Source organism: Phalacrocorax carbo, chromosome 1 (assembly GCF_963921805.1).
Source record: "Phalacrocorax carbo chromosome 1, bPhaCar2.1, whole genome shotgun sequence".
Taxonomy (NCBI): domain Eukaryota; kingdom Metazoa; phylum Chordata; class Aves; order Suliformes; family Phalacrocoracidae; genus Phalacrocorax; species Phalacrocorax carbo.
The window spans coordinates 95,145,278-95,171,767 of record NC_087513.1 but is presented as its reverse complement, the minus strand read 5'-3'; the positions used below and the strand labels follow the sequence as shown (position 1 = coordinate 95,171,767).

Genomic DNA, 26,490 nt, shown 5'->3' with positions numbered 1-26,490 from the left:
AAATAAAAAGACCTTCTCTCTCCAGGAGTAACAAAAATGTAGTGTACAGAAATAGATGGCACAATTTGTGACTCTGTGAATTTTTTATGAAGATATATTTCCACATTTGCTTCTCCCAGATCATGTGAGTTACAAGCATGGTTTCTGATAAGTATCCTATTTTTGTGGCTCTGACTGCATACTGCTAATTCCAGTTTTAAATAATGTATCCTTAAGTGGCATATGCAAGTTTGCGTCCTATGAACCCATCAGTAGAAAAAAATATCAAATCTAATTGATCCAGTTTTGACAGCCACAGGATACAGTGTTATATTGGAATATTGAATTGGTGCATTTGCCTCCATCTCCCCAACCTACAAAAAAAATTTCTGGGCCTCTGGACTGCTTCTGTAGCAAGCATTATCAATAAAAGGCAACAGAGTTGTGCCAATCACAGTTAGTAAAAATTTTCCTTTGAAATTCTTTCATGCTAGAAAAGCAGCTTTTTCACAAAACATTTCTATATGTGAAACTATTTGCTTTCTTTATAATCAGAATTTGTACTTTGAAGTACAGTAGAAAACCACGAAGCTTGTATTTTCACAACAAACAGTTATTTTTGTTCTGGAGTACTGTCATCATATCTTAGAGTACAGGAAGACAGTTTACTTTTTGTTTCTGTTAGTTCCTATGAACCTGATTCTGTGGTGAAGCTATGTGACTACCATGAATAGTCTCCAAAATAGACACCATTATTGCAACTTGGGTACTGCAGTCCAACCTGGGAGACCTGGCTATTAAAAAGCACGAGACAGATGCACTAACTGGAGGGGAGGGTGTATCTTTTCAGGAAATGTAAAAAACCAAACAACCAAAACCAAACAACAAACCTGCCCAGAAGAGTGACAGCATGGAAGAAAGAAATAAACAGTCTTAAAACTATCTCTAGTGATGGGTACCAACAGCTAGATAGATTGCCTTTTCCTCTCTACCAGAATGTCAGTGCAAAAATAATAATGTCCACAAATAGATTCTCTGCCAGAGTGATATTTCATCACCTGCAGTACCGGCCCCTAAGGTCACTCCGGAAAACCCTGGGCTTTTGTACATGTCATGGCATTTCCCTCTCTCCTATTTTCTCCCTTTCTCTCTTCCTCTGTCTCTGCCTCTGCCTGCCTTTCTTGTCCTCTCTCACCCTCTCCCTCTTTCTTACCTTCCCTCTCCCCATTCCCCTTCCTCTCATACTTCCCTAAATGAATTATCACCCCTACTGGATCGCTCTCTGCCTGTGTGCTTGTGCATACAGGATGTGGGAAGTACCATTACCTGTTCAAAATGGTATAGCACAGCTTCCAGTGAAAACTGGAAGAAACAGTGGGATGGATGAGGAAGAGTCAGAGAGGAAAGTGCACCTGAGCAAGTTTTAGCTATTTTTGCAAAACCCTGTCTGCTGAACGCACATACGTGGCACTGACTGGCAAGAGGCGTGATGCTTGATGGCTGCCATTGTAACACTTTAAGCCTTGCAAGGGCCTCCTGACAACCCTGGACTTCGCAACTGGCCAGCACTGCCCGTGGCCGAGGTGGATACTGCCTGTGAATAACTAAGGATGGGCCAAGGTACCAGGGCTGAGCAGGGCTGCAAGGCCACTGATTCAGGACACATAATGGAGGTAAGCCCAGAGGGCTCATCCCTTAGGACCTGTTTGCCATAGACATAGCTCTTCCAGTATGAGAGCAAACCCAGCACACCAGGCCTTGGTATCATCAGAAAAGAAGAGAAAGGATGAGCTTCCAGCTAGTGGGATTAGTGCGGTTAGCCCACTGAGCAAGAGGATTTAGATGCCATGCTTGGGCCATGGCGTCGTGTCAAGAGCATTGTGCACACGAGCACACTAGAGCACAGGGACACAGAGTGACAGAGAGTAGCTGCAGTCTCTGGGGTGTGTATTGGCCCACTGTGGCAGCTTTGCTCAGGATGCTCATGAGAAGGGCATCACCATGAGAGTGGGGCTGCCCAGAGCAGTTTCTGGAAAGGCTGGCAGGGCCAGGGGCCACTGTGAACATCCTGGGTTAGGTGCTCTCCTGGCTGACTCCATATCTAGGGCTGGTCTGGGCTAGACCTGGTGGAGAGTTTGGCTTTGAAGATGACATTAGGTGCACTATGACAGGACCAAGAAGAGACAAGGTGCACAAGCAGCACATTCAACATCCACAGGCAAAACCACGTCCCATATAAATGGCCATAAGACATGTAACAAGCTGCAGTTAAAAGCATTTATCTGTAATTTCACCAGAGACAAGGCATGTAGCTGAACAGTTCTTCCCCTGTACTAGGACAATTTGTGTCCCCTCCAATGCCTCCCTGTTTCAGAAACAAAACCTAGTATATAGCACATATCTATGCATGGATACAGACACTCTGCTAGCTGGGGCCTGTATTCACTCCTTTCTTTCAAGATCATTGTTTCAACCTTTCCATACACTTCCTAATTTTGTAATCTTGGCTATCTTGGTCATCATTTCTAAAAATAAAAAAAAGCAAGGTAAAACTCTTCTGTCCCAAACCAATACACACCAGAAATCTCCTTCCTCTTTAGTTTCGAGTCCCTCCATAACTCAGGCATACGCTAATTATTGACCATAAACAAACTTCTGTTCCTTTAATACAATAGGATAAAGGAAAGGGAATTAACATCTACAAATTTCAGTTGATAGATCTGGCTGGTTTTCACTAGATTTGTCTTCCACTGGATTAACCCTTCTAAATCTGAAGTAGTGTTTGAAATCTTTCTGTACTTCTGATAAAAGTAGCCTTCCATGAACAAATGGGCTTCATCATAACCAGGCTTAATATTAGCTTTTATAATTTCTTGAAGAAACACCCCATTGGCTTATTGGAACTATTAGAGTATAATTTCCTGAATCCAAAGACTGCGGTCTACAGAACTGGGTGGGTTGTTTTTTTTTTTTTCTTTTTCTTTTTTTAATAGAACAGCATATCTGGAATTTTATATGGTCTAATTGGAAGTAAGATCATACTCAAGAAATGAAAGCCTATGTTCAAGCTGAGACGGCAGATAACCTTCCAGACCACTACAGCTTACGAAGGGATTAGGGGAGAAAAAACTGCAAAGTGAACTTTTAATCAAATATTTTGAGCTAGAGCTAAGAAAAAGGAATCCAGCTCATTCTAAACACCATCTGTTTGCTGAGTGTACTTGCATATTTTCAATTGTTTTATTCCACAAACTGCTATTTACTTCCCTGAAATGTCCCTTGGTGTGAAGATAACATCTCATAATAAGCTGCTTCCATTTTGGGGCTACTGTTTTTGGGCCATGCAGTGATATTAGGATTACCAAATTTCTCCAGAATCTGAACGAAGCAAACAAAACAATTAGTGAAACTTTAAAAAGAAGTGAAAAAATATGCTCTCCTCTGTCAGAGGAACACTAAAGGGGAAATTACAAAAATAATAATAATTTAAACATTATGTCTCTCATCATGTGTACTTCCAACTTCATATTTTCCCCCCATGCCTACAGTTTCTATTTTTTTATAATTACAAAGAACTGGCACTGCATGTGTTCTGATACGAATGCTAACATTAAAGTTTCCAACCCAAACCAGTACTTGCTGCTTACTTCTTAACTTTTTAAAGATGTTTCCTTTTTCTCTTCCTTTTTAGGATTTCATTATTGATACAAATTGAGAAGTTATCAAAAATGATATGTGGAGGCACCACTTAAAGCTCCAAACAGGAAACAGTATTCTGGGTTTGATTGTACTGTTGAGAGCAGGGATTCATCTGCTTTCTATAAAACATAGCATGCACAGTATGCTCCCCTAAATTACAGCATTTAAGTATGGCCTCCTGAACGTCCGTCTGTGCCAGCACAATTGTCTGCGTCACAGAGAACCCCAGAGAGCTGGGGAGCTGCTTACACAGTACAAGCTAAAAATTGTGTCCTGCACTAGCCCACTTCCACACAGATACTATTCCCATTTCTGGCCCACCAGCCATAACGCAGGAACATCTTGCAGGCAATACTGTATTTTTCTCTGCCTGCCAGCTTCCATTTTCACATTTTTATTCCCTAGGGTAGTGGGTAATGGAGAAGGTCCTACAGACAGTATGTTGTCTGTGAACCACGGGTCAGGAATATCTAAGTTCTACATTTTGAGACCCTTATTCAGAAAAACGACCCCTTACACTTTCAGAAAGTCCCTTTAAAGCCAACTGAGGTAAGTAACCATTATCGAGGGATACCTTTGCATTCTTGTCAAGAATCTACTGGTTGCTCAGTTAACCATAGCTGCTTGAGTCAAAACTACAGCAGCCTAACACCACCTGAAACAATTCCTGTGTGAACCTGTTCCACAGCGAAAGCACTTGCAAAGCTAGAGGATGGTGTAACGTTTCCTGTCTTCATGAAGTGAATATTTATACATATATGAATGCAAACATGTAATATGGTAATTTTATTGCATATAGAACACAACTACTGATGCATAGTGTAGTCAGTTGGAACATACTGCAAATGAATGATGATGAGGCCAGCAGATAAACAAAATGTCTTTATGCTGTTATATAATCATCTAGATCAAGTTACATTAACACATTGGTGCTGTTTTGGGCTCAGTGCTATTAGCAGAAAAAGTATTTAAAAAATTATCCTGACACTTATCTTCTCCAGTTACATTAACCCATTCCCTGCTCTTTTAGAAGTTAATGTAAGAATTTCTTTTTTTGTATCATAACAGAAAAGGTCTTCTGAGAGGAGGGTTGCTAAAATTTTGGGGGACCCTTTTTTTGTGTGTGTGTCTGGTCATGCCCCTTTGCTTGACACCTTTTCTTTAACTAAATTCTTTGGGTTAGTTATGTTGTCCTAGCACCTGTTGGAGCTTGGGTCCAATACAGCAAGGACAGTGAAGATCAATCAAACCAAGACTAGAAAGCTTTCAGATTCCACTCTTGATCAGCAAAGATACTGAGCATTTCAATGTATATTGACGCCATCCCACCCCTCCTTCAAAAACAAGCCCTCACTCCTCCTACTAGGCATGCTTCTAAGTATATAGTAACATTGGCTTTAACACAGAACAGCTTGGCCCTAAACACCTGAAATCCTCACGGAAGCAGATACCCAAAAACCTCCTCTCAGATCAGTTAGATACTGACATCTTAGACTCCTGGGAGAATATGAGGTTTTGTAGCTTATCTGTTTCAGCACTTGGGGATGCAGTGGAAAAACTCTACTTTTTGGTCAACCAGTTTGTTTCGGCTTTCCTCTCCTGGTTTTCGAGTCATACAGAGTTTTTCAGCCTTGTCACTGCTGACCAAGAAGGACCCTACAAAACTGTTGAACCCTCACAGTCAATCACCTCTCACCAGAGAGCAATCTGAGGCACTTTTGGCCTGAGGGATGGGATTTCTCAAACAGCTTTCAGCCTTGGCATTGCTCTGTTCCCTCTGAATTTAATAAGACTTTTACTTTCAAAGGAAATGGGCACAGAGTCAGACTAATGTTGAAAGCTTTAGAAAAATCTCATTCTTCGTGTCACCTCTCTTCCATTAGTCTTTGAGTCAGATCCTCACCTTAAGTATAATGGAATAGCTTCATTGATTTAAAGGGAGCTGCACTGATTTACACAGCCAACGACCTGTCTGCCTCTATTTAAAAAGCAGTTCCTCGACCCTTTAGTGGATATAGGAGCTTTATAATGAGGGTTTAGAGACCAATTGTCCAAACAAAATATAATTGTTTCAAAGTAATGAAACATTGCCTTCAGTCATCAGGAATTTGCTGAGACCAACTCTGATGCTGACCTGCACATCATGCGTACTTGAAGCGTCTCCATATATACTGGACCTTACGGAGATCCCAGGCTGGCTTTCAATGAGTAAAGCCAGGTCTAAAAACCTCGCTATCCACATTAGCGTAGGATTTGCTGCAGGACCTGTTAGTATGCTGAAACAGCTGCCTCCACTCAGAAGGAGGCAGCCCAAGTACGCAGGCTATATGGCATGGTGCTGTGCAATATAGACATACCCTTGATGGCAACACCAAGAAATTCAGAACTGGTCCTCTACAGCCTCTTTGTTTTTAACACTCTTAGGTGGATAAGACTAGACAGATGCTTACCTTCACTACCTATGTAGTCTCACACTCTTTAAATACACTTATCATCACTACACCCCAACAGTGTTGCCGTTGCAACATGGGACCCACAGCAACTAGAAAAAACCTTGTACTAACCTCTCCCTCAGCAAAAAAACAGAGAGTTGGAATCACTCTCCAAAACCCCTGCATTTAAAGCTACACTGAATAACAGCTGCAATTCTCAGCACCTCTTTTCCTCTCTTACTGAGGGGGAATTGAAACAAAAGAAAACTGAGGGGCTGATCTGTAAGGGTGCTTAGCTACTGCACTCATCAGAAAGTGCCCGGTGTCCACTGATACAAAAACACCGTGACTTGGAAATCAATGGGAGCGAGGGACTGAAACAGGCACTAGGAAAACTAAATAAGCTTTGTGGATTTAAGACTAAGTGATTTGCTCAAGTTTTCACAAAAAGTTTGTGGCAGAACAAGAAATTCAGGTGGGGTCTCTTGAGAACTAAAGCTAACACCCCTTTCCCTAGGATGTCCTTCCTGTCTCCGTATAGCTAGAGGGAAATGTCTGAAAAAATCAGCACATTATGCACTACTCTCTAAAACGATTCTGTGTTCTTGTCAGCTGGTATATCTTTCTTCATGAAAATCAGTCTCTCATCATCTAACCTGCCCTGCAGCTCTCTCTGCATAGATTGTCGTAACTGAGCCTTAACTCTCTGTTTTGCCTTTGAAGATAAGACAGCGTAGTCTTATTGCAATATCTGTCTAAATTTCCTAATGTGCCAAGCCGGGGGCTGGTCTACATTTCCTTCTCCTCCCTCCACCACTTCGATGTTATTGCTCTTATATGAAAATGTTTGAAGGCTGATCTAATACCCAGTGAAGTCTGTGGAATGACTCATTGACTTGACGAGAAACTGGATCCAATATGTAACAACAGACAATTTCAAAAGCAATCTGATTTAATTTAATTTGGTATAAGTTTAATTTAACCTAATTTAGATTACCTAAGTATCAGGACTAGAGGTACTGCAAGCCAGTCTGCACCATGTAATAATGTAGGATGGTTCAAAGACTTCACTCCCTCCCACCAAGCTAGCATCATTGAGTTAACCATGATACTGGGAGCAAAGTACTCATGTCAAAATAGCACTGCCCTCAGCCTAATAATTCCCCCAAGGGCAAGGCTCATTAGCTTGTGCACTGTGCCGTACTAATGTGCCGTTATCTGGGATACTTCCATGCCTTTGAACCAGTCTATAAAACCAGAAATAACTTGTGGAGCTAATAGACATGAGTCATTTCCCCCAGCCCCATTAGAAACCAGGGTATCAGTAATCCCTTTGTTAATCTCTGATGAAAAGGTGGGGGATCCACCACAGACATGGTCAGCTATCTCTCGTCGTTATGGCAGCAAAGCAGCCAAACACTCTTGTAGTAAAACTGCTTGCCTGAATGCCAGTATTTGACTGATATAATTTTCTACACCAAGACAGCATGTTCTGGTGTGGACAAATTAGCTGCCTTTCTACCTGAGAAGTTCATATGAACGATTTTTAAGATATCATTTATATGTATGTTTTTGTACTTGTGCATGCACATATGGCAATAAGTGCTTTCGTATGAAATAAAAGGTGATTACAAACTAGCCATGCTTTGAGGAAAAGTTGACAAAAGCAGAGACTTTTAACCATTTTTCTTGAGGTTTCCCCTGTTATTTCCAATTAAATAGCTAGCTTTCATAATGAAATACTAAAATTTCTTTACAATTACAAATTTGAAGTTATCCAACGTTAGTTAATTTTACTGATGTAGCATACCTTAAATAAACATAGGAGTGACCTGTGGTACCTAACCAATCCACACTCAGGAACTATGGATTCTTTCCACACTAGGGATCCTCATTTCCCTACCACATAGCCAGCCATTAATCTGCCACTAGGACAATTTCTTTTTTTAATTTCTAGAAAGTTTCCTTTTGATCCACAGTTTTGCTCAGACAGTTGTGAGTGATGGGAAAAGAACATGGAAGAATGCCAGCAGTCTCTTCAAAATCAGCCTAATTCACTCCTTTCAAAAGCATTTAGAAATTTATCAGTTGTCACTCGTGTCCAGATACTAGGATGATCATTTATAATCTACATTACCTGAGAAGCTGAACACATGGTATTTGTCAGCATTTGCTGCCTGCCTGTGCTGCCGGTTGCACAGCTGATCCAATTCAAACACGTTTTCAATTCCTTTGGTTGGCTGGCCCTGTTCCTTTCAAGAATGACTAGATAATATTGCAGCATCCCCAGTTCTCCCTTTTGAGGGAGATGTTTCTTCTTCTGATGTTTCAGTCTTTAGTGAACTGCAGAATTCAGTTTAGAAAGCATGTAGTTTCCCCTCCAGTCACTGGGTACTCTCAACATCTTTATCCATGCCTCTCTTGGGGATCTCTTCAGCCTCCACAAGACCTCCTAGTTATTCTTGTTTTGCAGCTTTCAGCGTGTAAATCTACTCTGCCAATTCACTTATTTTGTCATTGAGTTCTAGTGCAAGATGCCTTTTCTGTTATGTACCTACAGAAAGCTGTAACTTTTAAGTTCTCTTTCAAGCTTAACTTCCCTCATTGTACAAATCCACTAGCCCATCTTTTCTCAGCCAAAATATTTTCCAGGTTTCTCTGTTCTGCTCCTCTAAGAGAACAAAGGGAACTACAAAGAATGACTGTATTGCCTTTTTTTTTTTTCCTGCAACACTTTCACCACACTCTGACATTTTACTTTTTTTCAAATTCTCCATTTTTTTGCCTGCTATTCATATTGCTACCGATATGGAGAAGCTATGGGACTACTAACAGTTCTGAATTCTGCTTTCTTTCTGGTCCCTGTGAGCATATAGGCTTCTCATCTTCATTTGGGTGGACTTTAATTATTCTCCTATGTATCAATTGCCTATTTTCTGGAAAGTTTAGTTGGGTTCCGAAACAGACATTTTTTTTGTCACAGAGCCATCCTCTTCAGGGATAAGACCTGAAAGTTTCTTCTTTTGAAAATATGCAACAGAGATCAGTAGACATTTGAAAATTGTGAATGTTTGTTTAGCATCAGTTAGAATTTAGTATCATTGCCTAGCTTTTAGACATATTTAAAGCAATCAGAAGTTCATATAGATATCCAATCTTATCTAATGCTACACTTCACTAATGGGAAGTTAGAGCTTTGGCAAAAAAGGTCTGATAATTCTTTGTGTGTTTTAAGGTGCTGCTGCTCCTAGCTTTTCATTCAAACTTCTTCCCACAAATATTTTCATCTTCAGCCTGTAACTGGTGGCAATTAACACCACCCTTTCCTTATTTGCCTTTAAGACAGCCTCTCTGCTGGAGAGAAGGGTTTGAATTAAGATGCCAGACTATGAACCAGAGGGACTGAAATGCAGGCACATGTCCTCTTCTAGTGACACTTCCAGAGAGACAGACATTTCTGGCAGGGGAATGGGCTGTACAGCTGAAAAACTGCTGTAAGATTCAATACAGGCCTCATCTGAAAAACCTCAGACTGGCTTTCCTTACAAACTAGAGGGTAACGCTACAAGCTTTCCCAGGACCAAGGCAAGGTGCTTTTAGCCCTTACTCACAGACATGCCTCAGGGGTCATTTTTTTTTCATTTTTGCTTTTTTGCTTGCAAGAGTTTTCTATACCTGTTTGTTTACACAGAATAATGTAGCAGTCTCAAAAGCTATCTCAGAACAAGATGACCTGACAGACTACAGAGGTACTAGCCAAGGTGTTGAATCCTATTTGTTAGCAAAACTAGTCAGCATGAGTGGAACAATGTTCTGATTGTAAATTCTTTGCACCTAAATCCTGTAGCTACTGAGAAAGGGGTTAAAGAAGAAGATGGCCATCGGCCAGATTAAAAAGCAACCAGGGAATTACACTGACTTTCGATACAAAGAAAAAATCAATAGGAAACATGAACGTCTGTAACATGGGGGAAAGATCCTGGAGCGGAAGCAGAAGAGCAGCCAAAACCTGGTCTGGCATGGACAGAAGTTGCCCAACCAGCACAGTCATGCCTCTGCCTAGGCCTTACAGAGCAACTTCCCCCTCCACCCCACAGGGTGAGCAGCCAGTCAGCGGCCTGACAGTGCTGGGTACAACATGTAGGAACCCACACCTTAGTGGGCATATACTAACTTGCAGGGTGCGTTCACACTGGTGGACTGGCGGACGGTAGTGAGAAGCATGGATACACAGCCCCAGCGAGAGGTGTGTGCAAGCAGGGGATCCTGCGCTCCCAGGGGAGGGGAGCTATGTCCTTGCAGCCCACTGGTACTGAGTGTGGATGGATTGGCAGGGAGGGATTATACATATAGCTGTGCAGGGTGAGGCAAGAATTAGGGTAGGATTTTTTAGGATTACTTCAGAGGGATGTTTAGAAATGTAGAGATGTTTATTAATATTTTGGAAGTGTCTGTTATTGTGGTTTATTTGTTGTATGGCTGATGCTGATCCTGAATGTATAGGTCAATAATTACCAGTTATTTACATGCCATTAATAAAACAATAAGTTACCTCAACCATGACTTGATTCAAATTATGTGAACCAAGGTCTGTTCTTTAAAAATAAATAATATTGCTTGTATTCTGAGGTACAGTCAAGATATTTTTGTACCATTTAGGGCTGGATAAGGTCCCAGAAGAGTTTCCCTGCTTCTGTTAAACCACTCCTCTCCCTCCTTGACGTTGGACAGGTCTCAGAGGAACTCTTTCCTGCGGACCCCCTTTCTCTCATGGGTTTGGCCATGCCCTTCTTTATAATACCCGATAACCATCACACACTGGCCTGCTCTGTTTCACACATTTTTGCTGGAATCTCATACCTTTCAATATGGATAAAACCCAGACAGAATCCAAATTAAACAAACTGCTGAATATAGTGCCAGCTGAGCAACAAACAAATATTCCATGTATTCATCATATCTCATTTTCCCAAGATTGGATTTGTTTCACATAATGATAGACAACCTGTGCTTGCTTGAATTTTTTATAAGGATGCTAGGGTGGGGGTGGGTGGGAAGCGGCTGTATTCACTAGGAAAGAATGTCATATCAGAACATTATCTGCAAACAGCTAAGATAAGGTTCCTCCATGACCAGATCTAACTAGACCATGTCTATATATGGTCTTGCTACAGTGGCAATTAAGCGCTTTAGCCATAGTCTGTAGAAAATCTCATCCTTGCCCTTAAAGGTCCCCTTAGGAGGTAAAGAAAGATTTTTCTGTCAAGAAATTAAAGAAAAAAGAACTTAAGTGGCTACACTTAGACAACACATCTGTGGCACGGAGACACTTGAAAGCAGTTCTTTTAAATTCCAGGCCAGCATCCTAAATATTGAACTGCTGTTCCCTGGGAGAGGAGAGCTCTGAACAGGAAAGCAAAAAGCCTATGGGATTTAACAGGGCATTCGGTTGCTGGAACTTGTGTGTTTCAGAGCCTGCTGTAGCGACAGGCATAGCTCAGTCTCAAAAGCCGGCTGCTGGCTGTGCTTTAGCCATCTCACAACAAACGTGACCTGAAGCTACAAATCAGCTAAGGGAAGGAATGAAACAACGTCGCTAGTTCATATTCCACCTGCTCTGCAGGAGAAGAGAAAGCAGATTTACCAGAAGGGCCAAGGGACTCTGCTGTTGCACCATGTAATGAGGGATGTGGGATGCCTGCCGCAGCTGCACCCCCGTGCTTGTGCCGTCCCCTAGGTCACACTGTGCCTTACAGCGCCAGAGAAGGACACTGACACAGACAGAGAGGAGGCTGTCTCCTCAGCTGGTATATGATTCACATACACTGAAGAGGACCCATCCTGACAGAGCAGGCTAGAGGTTTTCCCCCAGAAGTTCACTGCTGAGCCTGAGAGCAGAAGCTAGGGACAGATGGATGAGAGACTGGGGTTTTGCCACGATGAGAAGTTATTAATGTGTATTTGAACCCATAAATGAAAAGAAGAAAGAGAAAATATTAAGAAGATTATAGGGGAAGACAGGAAGAAGATGTAGAAGTGAGAGTATAAAACAGCAGAGGGATAGTATGAGTCAGGGGATGTAGGAGGGACACACAGAAACACAGCCCTGAGGGTCTTTGGTGGATCTGGAAAGAAATTCAGAGAGATGGAAATAGAAAAACAAAGCCCCACTGAAGAAGAGAGAGGTAGGCAGGAAATTAGAAGAAGGAATGACAAAACAACAAAAGGACGAGAGAAAAATAATAAGCAAAAAGGGGGAAAGAGAGCGATTTTCAAAAGAGAGCAAGCAAGAGCAACAGTGCGATACATGTTCTCCAAAACAGCCATTAAGGTAATGGGGAGTGGGTTTAATTTCATTCCCTTTCCTATGTGGCACACTACTTTAAAATGACAACTCATGTTGCTATACAGTACATTCATGGTTTTAGATATCTATATATAATCTTTTTTATTTATTCCATTTCAGCATCTTCATAAATTAATGAATTCTTCATTCGAGAAATGCTGGAGGGAAATGAGAGGCACTGTTCATGCAAAAACAAGGAAACAAGCAAAATCCTACAAAAGTGTAGTTCAAATTTTCTCTAAATCACACCATGTAATTCTATTTCAGAGTATCTGTTTTGCAGGACATTAAAGAATCTTGATTTTTAAAGAATGCCTCCCACATAGCCTCTAAAATCAGACCATTCTGAAGTGTCCAGCTGGCATCCAAAAACTGAGATATGCAAAGTTAGCAATCATGCCTGGAACCCCCAAATCACCAGAGGTAATTTTTGTTACCCCTTATACCGTCCTCCCTGCCCTCACACACTCTCTGCTGAGTCACTGGACTTGAACACAGACAGCTCTCTGTGCTCAGAACACAGTCCATGTCAAGAGCGGTGTCAGCTTCCTTCTCTAATATGCTTGTTGGAAATTATTAATCTAATGATTGTCTTCTGGCAGTATCAAATGTGGACAGACAGCTATGAATGTTTGAAGTTTAATTATGTTTCTAAAGATGTAAATGCACCCAGAGGCTTAGGGAATGAGGATGTGTTTTAATAAGTACTAACATAGGTAAAATAAACAAACACATTATTTGGTTGGATGGAAGGGAGAGCAAACTTACATTAAGTATTCCTTTCTTTTCATTATAACTGAAAAATGGTTCAGTTGAAAACCCCACTCAGGCAGGACTATAGAAGAGGAGAAAGCTGCTTCCACAAGGTCGCTAGCTACATCTTTTTTACATCCTTTGTTAGAGAAACAAAATTAAGTTGAACTGAAGAAGAAAAATAATCATAACAATAAAAAAAAACCCCATACACCTCCTGCTACAGACGTGTGCAGCACTAACTTGCTGCCAAAGTTGGTACTGATCTTGTAAAACCATTTGCTGTCTTTCTTCCCATTGGTAAAATCCCAGTAAACATCCATGATTTTACTATTTACCCTTTCAAAGGCCTAGGAAGAAAGAATAGCATGGTCTCAAGGTATGTGTGTGTGTGTATATATATCCAAGCCCTAAATTTGCTAGCCCCTGAACAACACTTTCAGCTGGGAAGTACTACAGCTGTGTTTTCTCTCCATTTACAATTTTAACCTCTTCATTCTTTTTAATGTACCCTGGTTTATTTTATGTTTAAAGTATTAGAATCAAGTTTACAGGTTGTGATAACCTACTGGTAGCACTACTGCTAATGAAATTTTGCATAACTATAATCAGTCAAAATTATTTTCCTATGCCGTGACATGATTCTGTGCAAAGGCAGAAAACACCATTCCTGAGGCTGTGATGTCAAGGATATAGTATTTTCTTAGAATAATGGTGGTTGAGTTACCTTCTCTGTTTCTTGGTCTCCAGAAGGTGCTTCAATCCAGCCAATATGGATTCACCCTGAATTCGTTACATACAGATTTTCCCATCTAGAATAACAATGATCCCACTGCTGAGTCCCTGCACATTTAACTTCTCCGGCATACAGTGTCTTCTTACCGTGCCATAGAGGATGCAATGGTAATTATTTCTCTGCAGTTCTTTCCACTTTGATCTCTGCCTTTCTGTCCTTCAGAGTGAATTACTACAATGCACTGTATTTGGGAATACGAGCCTTGAGCGAGACAAAAGCCATTCAGTTGCCTTTTACTGATTTGAGGGGGTTTTGGCTATTGCAACCCTGACCAGTGGTCCCCAAATCTGCTAATAGGTCAGAGCTTTGCTAACTTTCAGATCAACCTGTAGTGCTGGTGAAGATTCAGACTGGCACATATTTTAGGCTCCCTTGTTTACTTGTCTCATAATGTAGTTTGCAGTTAATCATTTTACAACACAGGCACCTCAGAAGTTGCTACCATACTACTAAAGACATTGTAACACTGAAAGCAGACTCTTAATATTCTATGGTGACAGCAACGCTTCCTTCCACTCTTTTTTTGGAGTACAGGCAGAACAGCTGCCTTTGACAATGGAAGCTGTTACGATCATTTTAGTCTAATTTAAGAAACATTTAGTCCCGTTACAATAGCTGTATCAGATGTGTCTCTGCCTGTGCAGACATCTCCGTCTGCAGTGAGTTCCGTGGTATTGGGCTTCATTTTAAATAATGCATTCTCAAATACACTCCCTTCCCAAAATAATGCATGGGTCCAAGCAAGAACTACCTTACTCTTCTGTAGCTATTGCAACTGAAGGTGCATCATGCAAGTAAATACATGCAAGACTAAGAGTCCTGCTACCCTTCGTATGATTCAGTATCTTTCCAATATTTTCACTGGTATCACAGAGGAAGTCAGAGGGATGGAAAAGCTCTTCCATCAAACACACAAAGCCTCAGATGATGATGCTTTTTCTGAATCTTCCAGCATAAGCATGCCATATGGTTTGTGTTGTGGGAATCTCAGTCTTGGCATAATTATCCATTAATTTAAAATGCAATTCAATAGTCAGTAGGCACAGTTCTTTGTTTATTAAGTGCGACCTTTAGAAGCATGTCAGCAACATTAATACATAACGTTCTGATAAACAATTTTTTGTAGCAGAATATTCACAGGGGAATTGTAGCCCGTACCAATATTAAAACAAAGAGAGAAAATAATCCCATTTTGACAGCGAAAAAAAAAAAAAAATAGCTGAATGCCCAGCAAATGGAAATAGGACATTGTATAGCACAGTAGAACCAAAGGATTTTTCTTTGTCTTCCTATGAAAAACTAACTATTAATTTAGCATTAACCTAAAAGAAGATATCATTCCTATAAGCTACTCTCAGATAATATCTTCTAGCAAAACACTGAATTAGAGGGCTTTTGCCACTCAGTTTTTCCACAGAAGTAATCTAGGAACTAGATTTAGCCCTTCAAGTACACTATAAAAGTCACCCTGCAACATAGAGTATTGCAAGCAAATTGTGTTCACAAAGAATATTATTCACTTCGCAGGCACATACACCTTTAAGAGTTGCTACTAAATATAGTTTACTTTACCGATGTTAGGAAGTCACTTTCCAACCTCAGTATCAGAATAGTGAATCTACATTATAAACCTCATTGATGTCTGGAAAAAAACTACCTATTAGTGGATTTCCTTCCTACCTCTCCTTTCCCCTTTCTCTCACAGATTTATCTTATTTGTACACCTGAAGAGAAACTAATTCTGACCTTGCTTACGTCTATGAAACTTGATCAGCAGCACACATATCAAAATCTGATTCAAAAGAACTTGGCTTGCAATTATGTAATTAGCCTTATTAATGACTTACTTAGATGTGTTAACAACTTGAGTTTATTCTTGTCTTCTCAGCTAGAAAGAAGTATAAAAAAAACATTTGACAGATCATGCCCTACACTGCAAATAAATGGACTGATGCAAAAAGTAATCATCCTTGACCTCTCTAATGAAGGGATGATAACTCACCAGATTCTTAAGAACTTCATCCAGAGGGGACAACCTCTTCAAGAATAAATGCTATTTATATCTATGTTAGCTCAATCCTCTTGAACAAATATGATCACATTGCTAAGCCTTTTAAGTGACTATCTGTATGCAATGCTGACCGAAAGCCATCAGCCCACAACTCATTTCTCCAGATCTTGCAAATTGGACTTGAAAAAGCTTCAGAAAGGTTAAAGAGTGCAATATTATTACTCTACAGTAGTGATGAGGTCAGGTCTTTGGCTGCACTGAAAAAGTGTAAAGGCAAAGGGAAGGAGCTAAGCTAACAGTTATTGGTACGGCTCATGGCACAATTCCCAGCAGTCATGTGGCCATTCTGAGCTGGCATCATCTACAGTAGTCACTGCATGGTAAATTCCTAGGTGAAAACAGACTTCTTCTACACTAGCATGTAGATTAAACATGTCTTGGATCATTCGATGGCACTAAGGCCGAATGCCAATATCAAACTCGTCCTGCTACATCGGGGTGGCTACATCAAAACAGCCTATCAGCAATAGTCTTACCGCATATTAGTTCCTTAAACAGGCCTGGAAACTGTTTGGGATAATGACAGTTGATTTAAAAGTGTGGATGATTGAATTCTATGGCCCAATAATATTTTTTTGGCATAATTTTATATACTAGTAAAAATAACCATGAAGCCTTCTAGTGCCCCTCTATCCCTCATTTGTTGTGCTGAAGAACCCTCTCTCTTTCCTACCCCTTCTCCAGACAGTTGAATTGTAATTCATCCATTCTCAGGTTCATTTGGTGAAAGATAGACGGTTGGCTCATCAGAAGTTGCTGTTACCCATGTGATTTAAATAGCCAATTCCCACTTCCAACACACACACATATTTACTGAGGCAAAGGAGTGCCCTGCCCGTAGTGCTGGGCACGGAGACAGACTCTTGTCTCCAGCCCTGGTGCTGATGATTCCGCTGCCCGTCACCAGACAGGGTCCCCCTAAATCATGCCACCTTCACTGGCTTCTGATGCTGGTGTATGAAATCAAGCAGTGAAATACAGAACTTTATAATCTAGAGATGCACATGAGCAGTCTGTATCTAGGTGCTGCAATTTAAGAAAAAATTCTTTAAGAAGAACTGTTTTTCTTTCCCCAATATGCTGTTTCTATTGATATCTTCATGCAGCTTTGGGCTGAGTAGGTCAAGATAATCAGAAAAAGGCCAGAAGAGCTACTTTTTCAATGCCTTACTTCCAGCATATGAAACTTTTCACCAGTAAAAGACAGGGGGAAACTATTTGGGGTGTTTACGATGAAACTATTTTTTTCTGTATTGTTATCTTCCTCTTTCCTAAGCTTTAATTGTATCGTAGAAGCATCTCTCCCTCTTACCTGTGAAACCTATCTCACCTCAGCATAAGCACACAAGCAGGTTATGGGAGAGTAGAACTGAAAGAAATGAACACAGTGTTTTCTGCTTCTAGAAAAAGTAAATGAAAATTCATTACTAGCACCAACAGGGACTGAGTTAGACAAGCACCAAGCTTGCAGAGCACGTGAGCCCATAGTGCTGAGTACAGGAGAAACATTAAAACTTACTCCATCATCCCGTATGTCACAGGTCTGCCCTTTTACAACCTGGTAAATAAAAAGAAATCCAACGTAATACCCACTAGCCGTTTTCAGAGAGCAGTTGATAAGTTACAGCAGAAAGAGTATTTTCCTGATATACAGTTTCAAAATGAAGCATCTCTATTCCCCAAAGCCATTTATATTCTCCAGAAATTCTCAGGCAATCTACTCTAAGAAGATGGCAGCTCTTTGGGGGCAGAACAGGCTGAACAGGATTTAGGAACTGTTCCTCCCTTGCTGAAAAAGTGGGGAAAGGAGGGATCTTCACCTGCAGGATTTTATCTTGGAAGTAAAGGCAAATCCTTGGTAGACACTAATGCTAAAAAATGTTGGAAATTCTCCAGGAGGAAAACAAGTTTCCCCATTCAACTTCTTATATGACATTTCACCTGCTGCTTCATATAATTTTTGTTTTCACTTGCTCCAGAGGGATGCATTCTTCTAACTAACAGCTGTCTACACGAGCCTTGCAAAGCTGTCTTTTCCATTTAGTAGCACACCTCTACTACAGTCACTCTTCTCTGAGCCTGTACTGTGATTTCACGTGTCCATTTATCTTTTCTGTTGTGGATTTTAAGGCTAATATATATGCACTGAAACTCTAGGACTGAAGTGTTTCAAGGCAGGTCCTGAAAAGTCTCCCCGTGCACTTTGCTTCAGCCAGTTTCACTACAAATTAGCCTTTGAGCAAAACCCATAATTTTCATAGTATTTTACACAGGGGTGACTGAAGCTATGGAGTTAACCAGTTGATTTAGCAACAAAGATTAACTTTCAGTTTATATTTATGAATGCAAACTGTATGTTCTGAATGTGGTAGGTTATCAAACACAGTGTGTTTTAAAAAGTTGCTATAATGTCAACTGTTCCTACAGATGATACCTGAAAAACAATAGGTAATAGAAACAGAAGTCATAAAGTTGAGGAGAGTGGGAGGCATAAATCTCGTCAAGTACTTTATGTCATCAAAGAACACGTGCATAAAAACAGTAGACTTGTTGATAAGAACGGGGGGTTTTTTCCCACTTTTGCTTTAAGAAGTTTAATGTGTTTGACAATATATGGTGAAAGACTTTTTCAAAACATGAACACATGTGTTTCTACAGATCTGATGCTGAATGCTCTTAAATAGAAAGGTTGTCACATTGCCATGAATTCCAGAGGAATCAACCAACAGTAGAAAACAGTTCTCTGTCCTGCAACAGTCCACAGCATTGCTTGTTCTGCAAGTTTTCTATGTACAGAATTAGGTATTTCATTAATTTCCACCCTTCCCAGAGACCAAGCTTTAATCTGATGTCAATCTTTGTAGTTTCATCTGTTTCAGTGAAACTACTAAAGTTTGTGTGGCAATGGCACCATAACCAGCAATATATATTAATGTTGCTTTCACTGCATTATATCTATTTCACAAATGGGTCCAACACTTTAGAGAGTAAACACATTATGCAGTGTAACCATAGGAAACACTACCAAACCAGGAATTTATATCATAACTTCTGACTTGTGCTTTCAGGTCTTCCAAAATGGTTCGACAACACAAATTATTTGTAGATTATGGGTATGCTGTGATAAAAGATACTACGGAGTACTCTATACTCCATGTATTATTCTATTAAAGAATATTAATGTTCCTTCTAGTAAATAAAATAAATAATTAAAATTGTTCTCTTCTACCTTTGTCCAGGAGATGAAAATGATAGAAAAATTATGAAACATCATACTCAAAACAGAATTGATGTATTATTTTGTGTCTTCAGTCCTCCAAAAGTAATTCCAATGTATGTAAGATACTGGTAATAACTGATTTTTCTTAATTAAAAAAAATGCCAGGAGAAAATAATTGTTACATAACAAGAATCAACACTACAAAGATCTAATCATGGAAACAGCTCTAGAATTAAGCATTTACCTCTCAGGGGGCCACCGGCTCCACTGGAAGATGCCTATCTCTGTGAACTTCTCCAGACTTCATTGTATGAACTGTTTCAGAATATACTGGGGACAGCAGTGCTTGCTGTTTTCTAGCTCTTCCTACACTGATGCAACATGCACTTACTTTTACCAATACACTGAGCCAGAAAAGCATGTAATACTATGTTGTAATTCTACTGAGCAGGATGCTTAGATGGGCAACGGTGTTTACTTAGAATTACTTAAAATTATAAGATGCAAGATAGCAGGTAGGGAGGAGAAGAGAGCTCAAATACTCCAGACATTTGTTTTGAAAGCACTGGAAAAGAAGACTGCAGAATTGCGTCAACATGACGCACTCCTTCATGCACGTTTGTTTATTGGGGTGGTTAAAGGCATTGTTGATGCACTCAAACCAGGTAGGGAAAAAACCCCAAACCAAACAGCTTAACAGTTCACTCCTCAGCTGGAAGTTGTTACAATTGCTGTAAATTTCACTCCCTAACATAAATACCACAGTCTTTATTCTCCTCCGTAAGAAGGGACGTTAGAAGAAAGAATCAGTTTGGGGTTTTGGGGAGGAGATATCCAAATACGGTCTTAAATACTTAGAACTGTCCTGTAAAGCATACTTTCAAGTAGCACAAGAGCAACATGGAGGAAGATGGTCGTTTTTTCTCCTTCTTCTCCATTACATATGCACTTCAGCAATGTGGGTAACAAGCTAAATTGTGCTGACCTTTACCAGAGACAGGGTATAACTGCTGAAGGAGAAGTAACATTGCCTCATGCCATGCTGTCCTTTTGCTGCCTCACTTTCTAGGCTTCCTGATACCACATAACCACACTAATGAGCACATCAGCTCAACACACTTACTCACAAATCTCTTTTGAATCATTCTATCAGCTCCAATTGCAGGGGTGAATGTAAATGCCAATCCCAGATCTGCAGCTAGTTTAATGTGCAGGATATGATACACAATTTACAAGAGCCTCAACTATGGCTCATCAAAATAAGAGTCATCTTCTCCTAATTATATTCCATGCCATCATGACATTTTAACCCTGTAAGACTGCATTGTCATGTCACGACAACATGTTCAGCAGACTTCACAAATGTCACATATAATGAGTGGTACATGAATACAGTAAAGTTGAAAGATGTCCATTTAGGAGTCTTGCAATTGCTCACAAATAGAAGGATGAAATTGAAGCCATGCATCACTTAATTACTTCTTAGGAACAGTTCTCCCACTTTTAACGGTCATGCCAGAGATTGCTGGAGGCGGTTATAGAAAGGGACAGATAAAGGTGAATTCAAAGTGCATTCACAACAGCTAAGAAATACCTACCTGCTTCCAGGTGAGAACTTCCTATCATAGCAGCACTAGATATGACTATTTCACATATTAATTTTCCTCCATAGGGCAATACAGAACTCAACAATCCTGCAATTTCTGCTTAATTTTCTCACTGACAGTCTAGGTCTCCAAGTCAGTACTGTCTCCTCTTTCTTTCCTGCATGATTTGCTGAGACCATTTTAAACACCTCCAAGCAGGTTATCTTTTTACCCAAATTGTGCTAATCCAATACTTAAACAAGGACAACACTTAATAGCAAGTACGCCTCAATCCTCTTACTGACTTCTGATCATTGCTGTTCCCTCATCCCTGACACTTGTTCTCTTCTTTCCTTCAGAGCTTTGACTCCAGTTGTGACCACTCAACCTGCTGTGGAACTGTGCTCTGAGGAAAGATAGCAATTAGCACTAAAAGGCAGGAGCCTCTTAAAACCAGTCATTCAGAAAGCTACGCTGACTACCGTTTTACCAAGTTTTAGATACAAACCAAAGCCAACAGGACTTGTGTACCCTGGTTAACATGTGAAACCTGTTTTCTCTTTCCAGCTGAACTCGCGTGGAGTTATTCACAGGCGGAGAACAAACAGTATAGAGAACACATGGCTTATCATTGGCAACTAAATTCCCATTCAAGTTCACAGCAAGTGACACAGACAACTGCTGTTACTTTTAAGAGGTGTTATGGATGTCACTTTCCATACAACAAAAAAAGCCTGTCTCAGTACTTAACAATTTAGGGTAGCAGGTCTAACACATGGAGGCTCTTCAGCAGAAACTGAAGAAAGTTATCTACCTCCACACTCCTCTCTTAAATACAAACTCTGTGAGAGTTAAAGAATAAATGAGGAACCTATCTCTCTTAAAATCTGTGTCTTTAAGCATGAAATAGCCCTACATGCGACAGACCCTCTGCTAAACTTGCAGTGATGCTCATCTTGTTATTTCACTGATGCTCAAATAACTACACGTCAAACATTATTAGTATACACAGTATAAAAACAGACTGTTGAAACTGCATTTTGATCAGTTCTCTAGGTTTTCTTCTCGTAATTTTTCAATGCATACAGAAATCATTCTAGTTAATTGAATTTAAATGACTAAAAAAGCTGGTAGAGTTTAAGGAATAAGCAAATACACTGCTGTTCACAAGCAGACACCTACTACACCACTTTGTTTCAGAAAACAAGCAACTGGAATGCTGAGTCATAGCTGGTTTTAAATTTGCATGAAGTACGCACATTGATTTTCAGTGTGATTTTTCATAGCTATCAAGGGCAGTAAGCGGCCTTGGCACCATTGATCTTTATTTGGGAAGGGAGATTAGTGAGGATATGGTATTAGAATCTGTGCCTGAGTGAAGTAAAGCAGTTGTAGCGTGTGGGCAGTTAAAAATTTCCCTGCTTAAACTACGGAGATTACAATACACATTAATCTTTCAGAAAGGTGAAAGGTAATAAGAAAATACCAATGCTCCTTGTTTGGTGTTAATCAAATGCCACCCAAGGAGATGCATCTATCCTGTTTGGATAATAATGGTCCTACCTCCTGAGTCATAATTTAAAATAATAATACCAGCACAACATTTAAAACTCTCCCAGTCGTCAGCCTACTTGTATATCATACCCTCTACATACGAACATCTTGCCTACACTCCTCATTGAGCTTGTCAGACCCTTTGGCAGTACAAATCCTTGTTATTTGGGGCTTGTATGGAGACCAGCAGTTAGGTCCTGATCTTGGTTGGTGTCCTAAAGCATTGGTAATATAAAGGAATAAAATTTGTTAGTGTCACTCAGGAAGTTACTCATGATTGTAATCAATCACAGTTTCTGCTTAGATTTGATGTACATGCTGAGGTCCTTTCATTCAGGGTGAATGAAGAAGCAGCAAAAATACATTTCACGTGGGAGGAGCTGAAACAATTGCAACCATTTCCCTAAGACCAAGTCAGCATGGAAAGTCTCAAGAGAGTTTATGTCAAGCTGACCAAGAACTAATGCAAATGTAGAGGTCAGAGCACAGGTTGGGTCCAATGGGTGGGCCACGCAGCTCAGTGAAGAAAACTATGAGAAAACCTGAGGAAGTGTGGAGAAACAAAGAGGCAGAGTTTCTAATTTTAGGCACACTGTTTTTGTTACTGTAGAACTGGATAGCTATGCAAGGAAACTTTCTCATCTCCTTCATTTCTACTGTATATAGGACAGCAAGAGAATGAGTACTTTCTTTATAAAGTAACACCTGACTCCTCTCAGTTTTATCACCTAATTGGAATAGTCTTGCTAACTGCTCAAGCAATAGATATGACACATAGTGAAGTAATTTATCAAGATCCCATTCTTGCATGAAAAGAGGAAAGAAATAGGGTGTAAATCTGAGAGAAAACAGCTGAACAAATTTATTTCCTTAAAAAGTACAGAGTTCCCAGTCAATGTTAATGATGTGAAGGAAAACAGAGAGTGGTCTATACACCAAGTTACATTTGCCTTCTATCTCTGGATGCAAAGGGGGAAGTGCCTTAACACTAACACAAAGGTGTCTGATGTAAGGAAGAAAAAAAAAATTTACTTGGGTGGGGTTGGTTCTACATGATTTCTTCAGCAACAGGAGGTGGAGTAAAATCTATATCCCAGTAGAGGGGGGTAAACTAGGACTTCTTTAAACGCCCTAGCACAACACATACAGGTAGTGACATTTTGTGAAGCAGACACAGGGGAGCTAGGACTGACCAATTATCAAGCCAAACACTTCAACAGTCCAGACACTGCTGTGCTCGCCCATTCAGCTGTGCTCGCCCTCCATACAGCTGCTCTTGCCCTATCACAGCCTGCCAGCACGTAAACATGGGGATCAATCTTCAGAAATGTCTAGATAAGCGAAGTAGAGTCTAAAGCAACTAAGTGACAAGAGTATTTACCAAACCTGAATTTGCTAAGTACAGAAAGGTTTTAGAAAACAGCCTGCATGAGGAGATATAAGAGGTCCAACATATTCATTCCAATACAGCCCTGGTGAGGTTGCTGAGAATCTTCCACCGGCATTAGTCGGCTTTTCACATAGCTGTCCAAGGCTCGAGTTCAACCACACAGTTTAGCACACATTTAACCTTTAAGCCAACAAACACATCTCTTGCCTTTTCTGGAACAGTTGCTCATAAGCTGTAAAGTTAGGTTCCTATTCAAAAGCCTTGCTGAGTTTCAGCCACAAATCTTTACCCTAGAATAACTAAATGGTATAGGCCTATTGACAACTAATTAATCATCCCAGTGTATGTTCGCACCTGAACAAAATGGGGGGAAAAAAAATCACATTAATCTCCAGCAAAAATACACCAGAACAATACCAAGGACACGTGGAGTTCATATATTGTTTTGCTGATAATTTACTTATGGCAAGACCCGTTTGCCAGTATGTTATTAGAAAATGTTTTTCATTATTTGTTCGCAACACCTATTTTGAAAAGGTTGAGTTCATCTCAGTCTTCTCATCTCAAAGAATTTTAATTTTAGATAAAAAATGTGCTCTCATTAGTCTATCTGTGAGTTATTTAGTCATACAGCTAGCAACACAGGAAATACAGGTAGTGACGGAATCTCTCCTGCATCTACTTTCTAGAGATTCAGAGATATCTTTATAGATCACAACAGATAAGAGGCTTAGTCAGTAAGCCAAAGAAATTCCAGATCCTCTCTCTTCTGAGCTATTTGGATGAAGCAACCCAACTCACCAACATTTCAGAAGGAAAAAAAAAAAAGGTAGCCATTTTCCCTTGCTTCAAGTTTATTTGATTTAATGTTGAGAGTTTGAACATTTTCTAAGCCCAGAGGCCATGGACAAGAGAGGCAAGTAAAATCCCAGCACACTACTAAGGTGAATTAAGTTCATCCTAGAAATCCTAAATCAGTGGACAAAAATAGATTTGACTATGAGCATGTTTTTTTAAGAGGTCAAAAGGTCAGATGTCGGGAAATTGGACAAATAAATAGAGGCGAATCCGAGAAAAGAGATAGGCAGAAACTAAGGCATTTTTCAATAAAAATGATAATGAGCAGCAGCTTACATAAGACTAGGAATAATAAATAAAAAAGAAATCTGACAATACATTTCTGTAGTTATTGAATAAAGGACTTGGACAAAACTTTCCAGAAAGAGTTTGAGAAAGCATCAGCTGGGGATAGTTGAAACAAAAGGGAAATAGATGTTCTGAAACTCAGCAAGACTGGAAATCTAGCTTACACATTCAAAGAACACAAGTAGAGCAAATCCACTTGAGACATTGAAGTTCCACAGCGGTGTCACTCATGAATGAGGTTGCGAGTTGCGTTAGAAAAACATGACTGACACTTGTGTCTGCAGTTACATCAAAAGCTCATACTGGACATAAAGGGCTAATCAAAGTAAAAAGATTTCTATGTTAGCAGAGATGATTCATAGACTCGTGGAATAGTTGAGCTTTGAAGGGACCTCTGGAGGTCATCTTGTCCAACCCCCCTGTACAAGCAGGGCCACCTAGAGCTGGTTGCCCAGGACTCTGTCCACCTGGAGTATCCAACTACCAGGAATGGAGGCTCCACAATCTCTCTGGGCAACCTTTTCCAGTATTTGATCATCCTCACGACAAAAAAAGTTTTTCTTTGTGTTTAAATGGGATTGCTTGCATTTCAGCTTGTGCTTACTGCTTTCTGTCCTTTTACTGGGCACCACTGAGAAGAATCTCGATCTGTCTTCTTTACACACTCCCATTTATAGATATCAAGCCTTATCTTGTCACAGCTAAACAGCCCCAGCTCTCTCAGCCTGTCCTCATGTAAGAGAGATCCCTGTCCCATAAATGTCTCTGTGGCCCTTCACTAGACTTGCTCCAGTATGTTGACTTCTGTCTTTTACTGAGGAGCCCAGAGCTGGACACACCACTCCAGATGTGATGATACAAGTGCTGAGGAGAGGGGAAAGATCACCTCACCTCCCTTGACCTGCTGGCGACACTCTTCCTAATGCAGCCCAGGATGCCCTTAGCCTTCTTTGCCACAAAGGCCCAATGCTGGCTCAAGCCTGATTTGTTGTCCACCAGGACCGCAGTGCCTTTTTCTGCAAAGCTACTCCCCAGCTGGTCATTCCCCAGCCTGTATTGGTGCATTAGGCTATTTCTCCCCAGGTGCAAGACACTGCAGTTCTCACGGGGTCCCAGAAAAAAAGCTTTCGAAGGCTTTATCCAATAGGGGTAATGGAAATAATCAGAGAATTGCACATAGCATGTTAGTCAGTTTTAATTTTACTACTTAATTTCTTTAAGTAGTAGGGATCCACTAAAGTATTGAAACATAGCTTAGGTTCCCAATTTCTCTTTGTAAATCCTGTTCTAAAACAACTTATTTATTACTTCTGCAATGTTGCTTACATGATCTATGTACTAAGATTAAATCACAGCTCGCATTGCCATCATAGTTTTTTCTCTAAAGGTATCTCAATATTTTAAAATTTTTATTTTCCAAGAATCAATAATGTAATTTACTTAAAAGACACAGAACATGCGCTAGAAATCATAAACAAATACCATTTGAACAATGATACAGACCTTGAAGCTGTGAAT

At 40.2% G+C, this 26,490-nt stretch overlaps 1 long non-coding RNA gene across 1 annotated transcript in view; it reads right to left on the bottom strand.

The window, feature by feature from the left end:
• The window catches only part of LOC135315710 (uncharacterized), a 187,758-nt gene extending 168,149 nt beyond the window's left edge, over window positions 1–19,609 (bottom strand). Inside the window, exon 1 of the long non-coding RNA XR_010375213.1 lies at window positions 19,541–19,609. This is a non-coding gene — a long non-coding RNA (uncharacterized LOC135315710). The remainder of the gene's footprint in view (window positions 1–19,540) is intronic.
• Window positions 19,610–26,490: the final 6,881 nt, after the last annotated feature.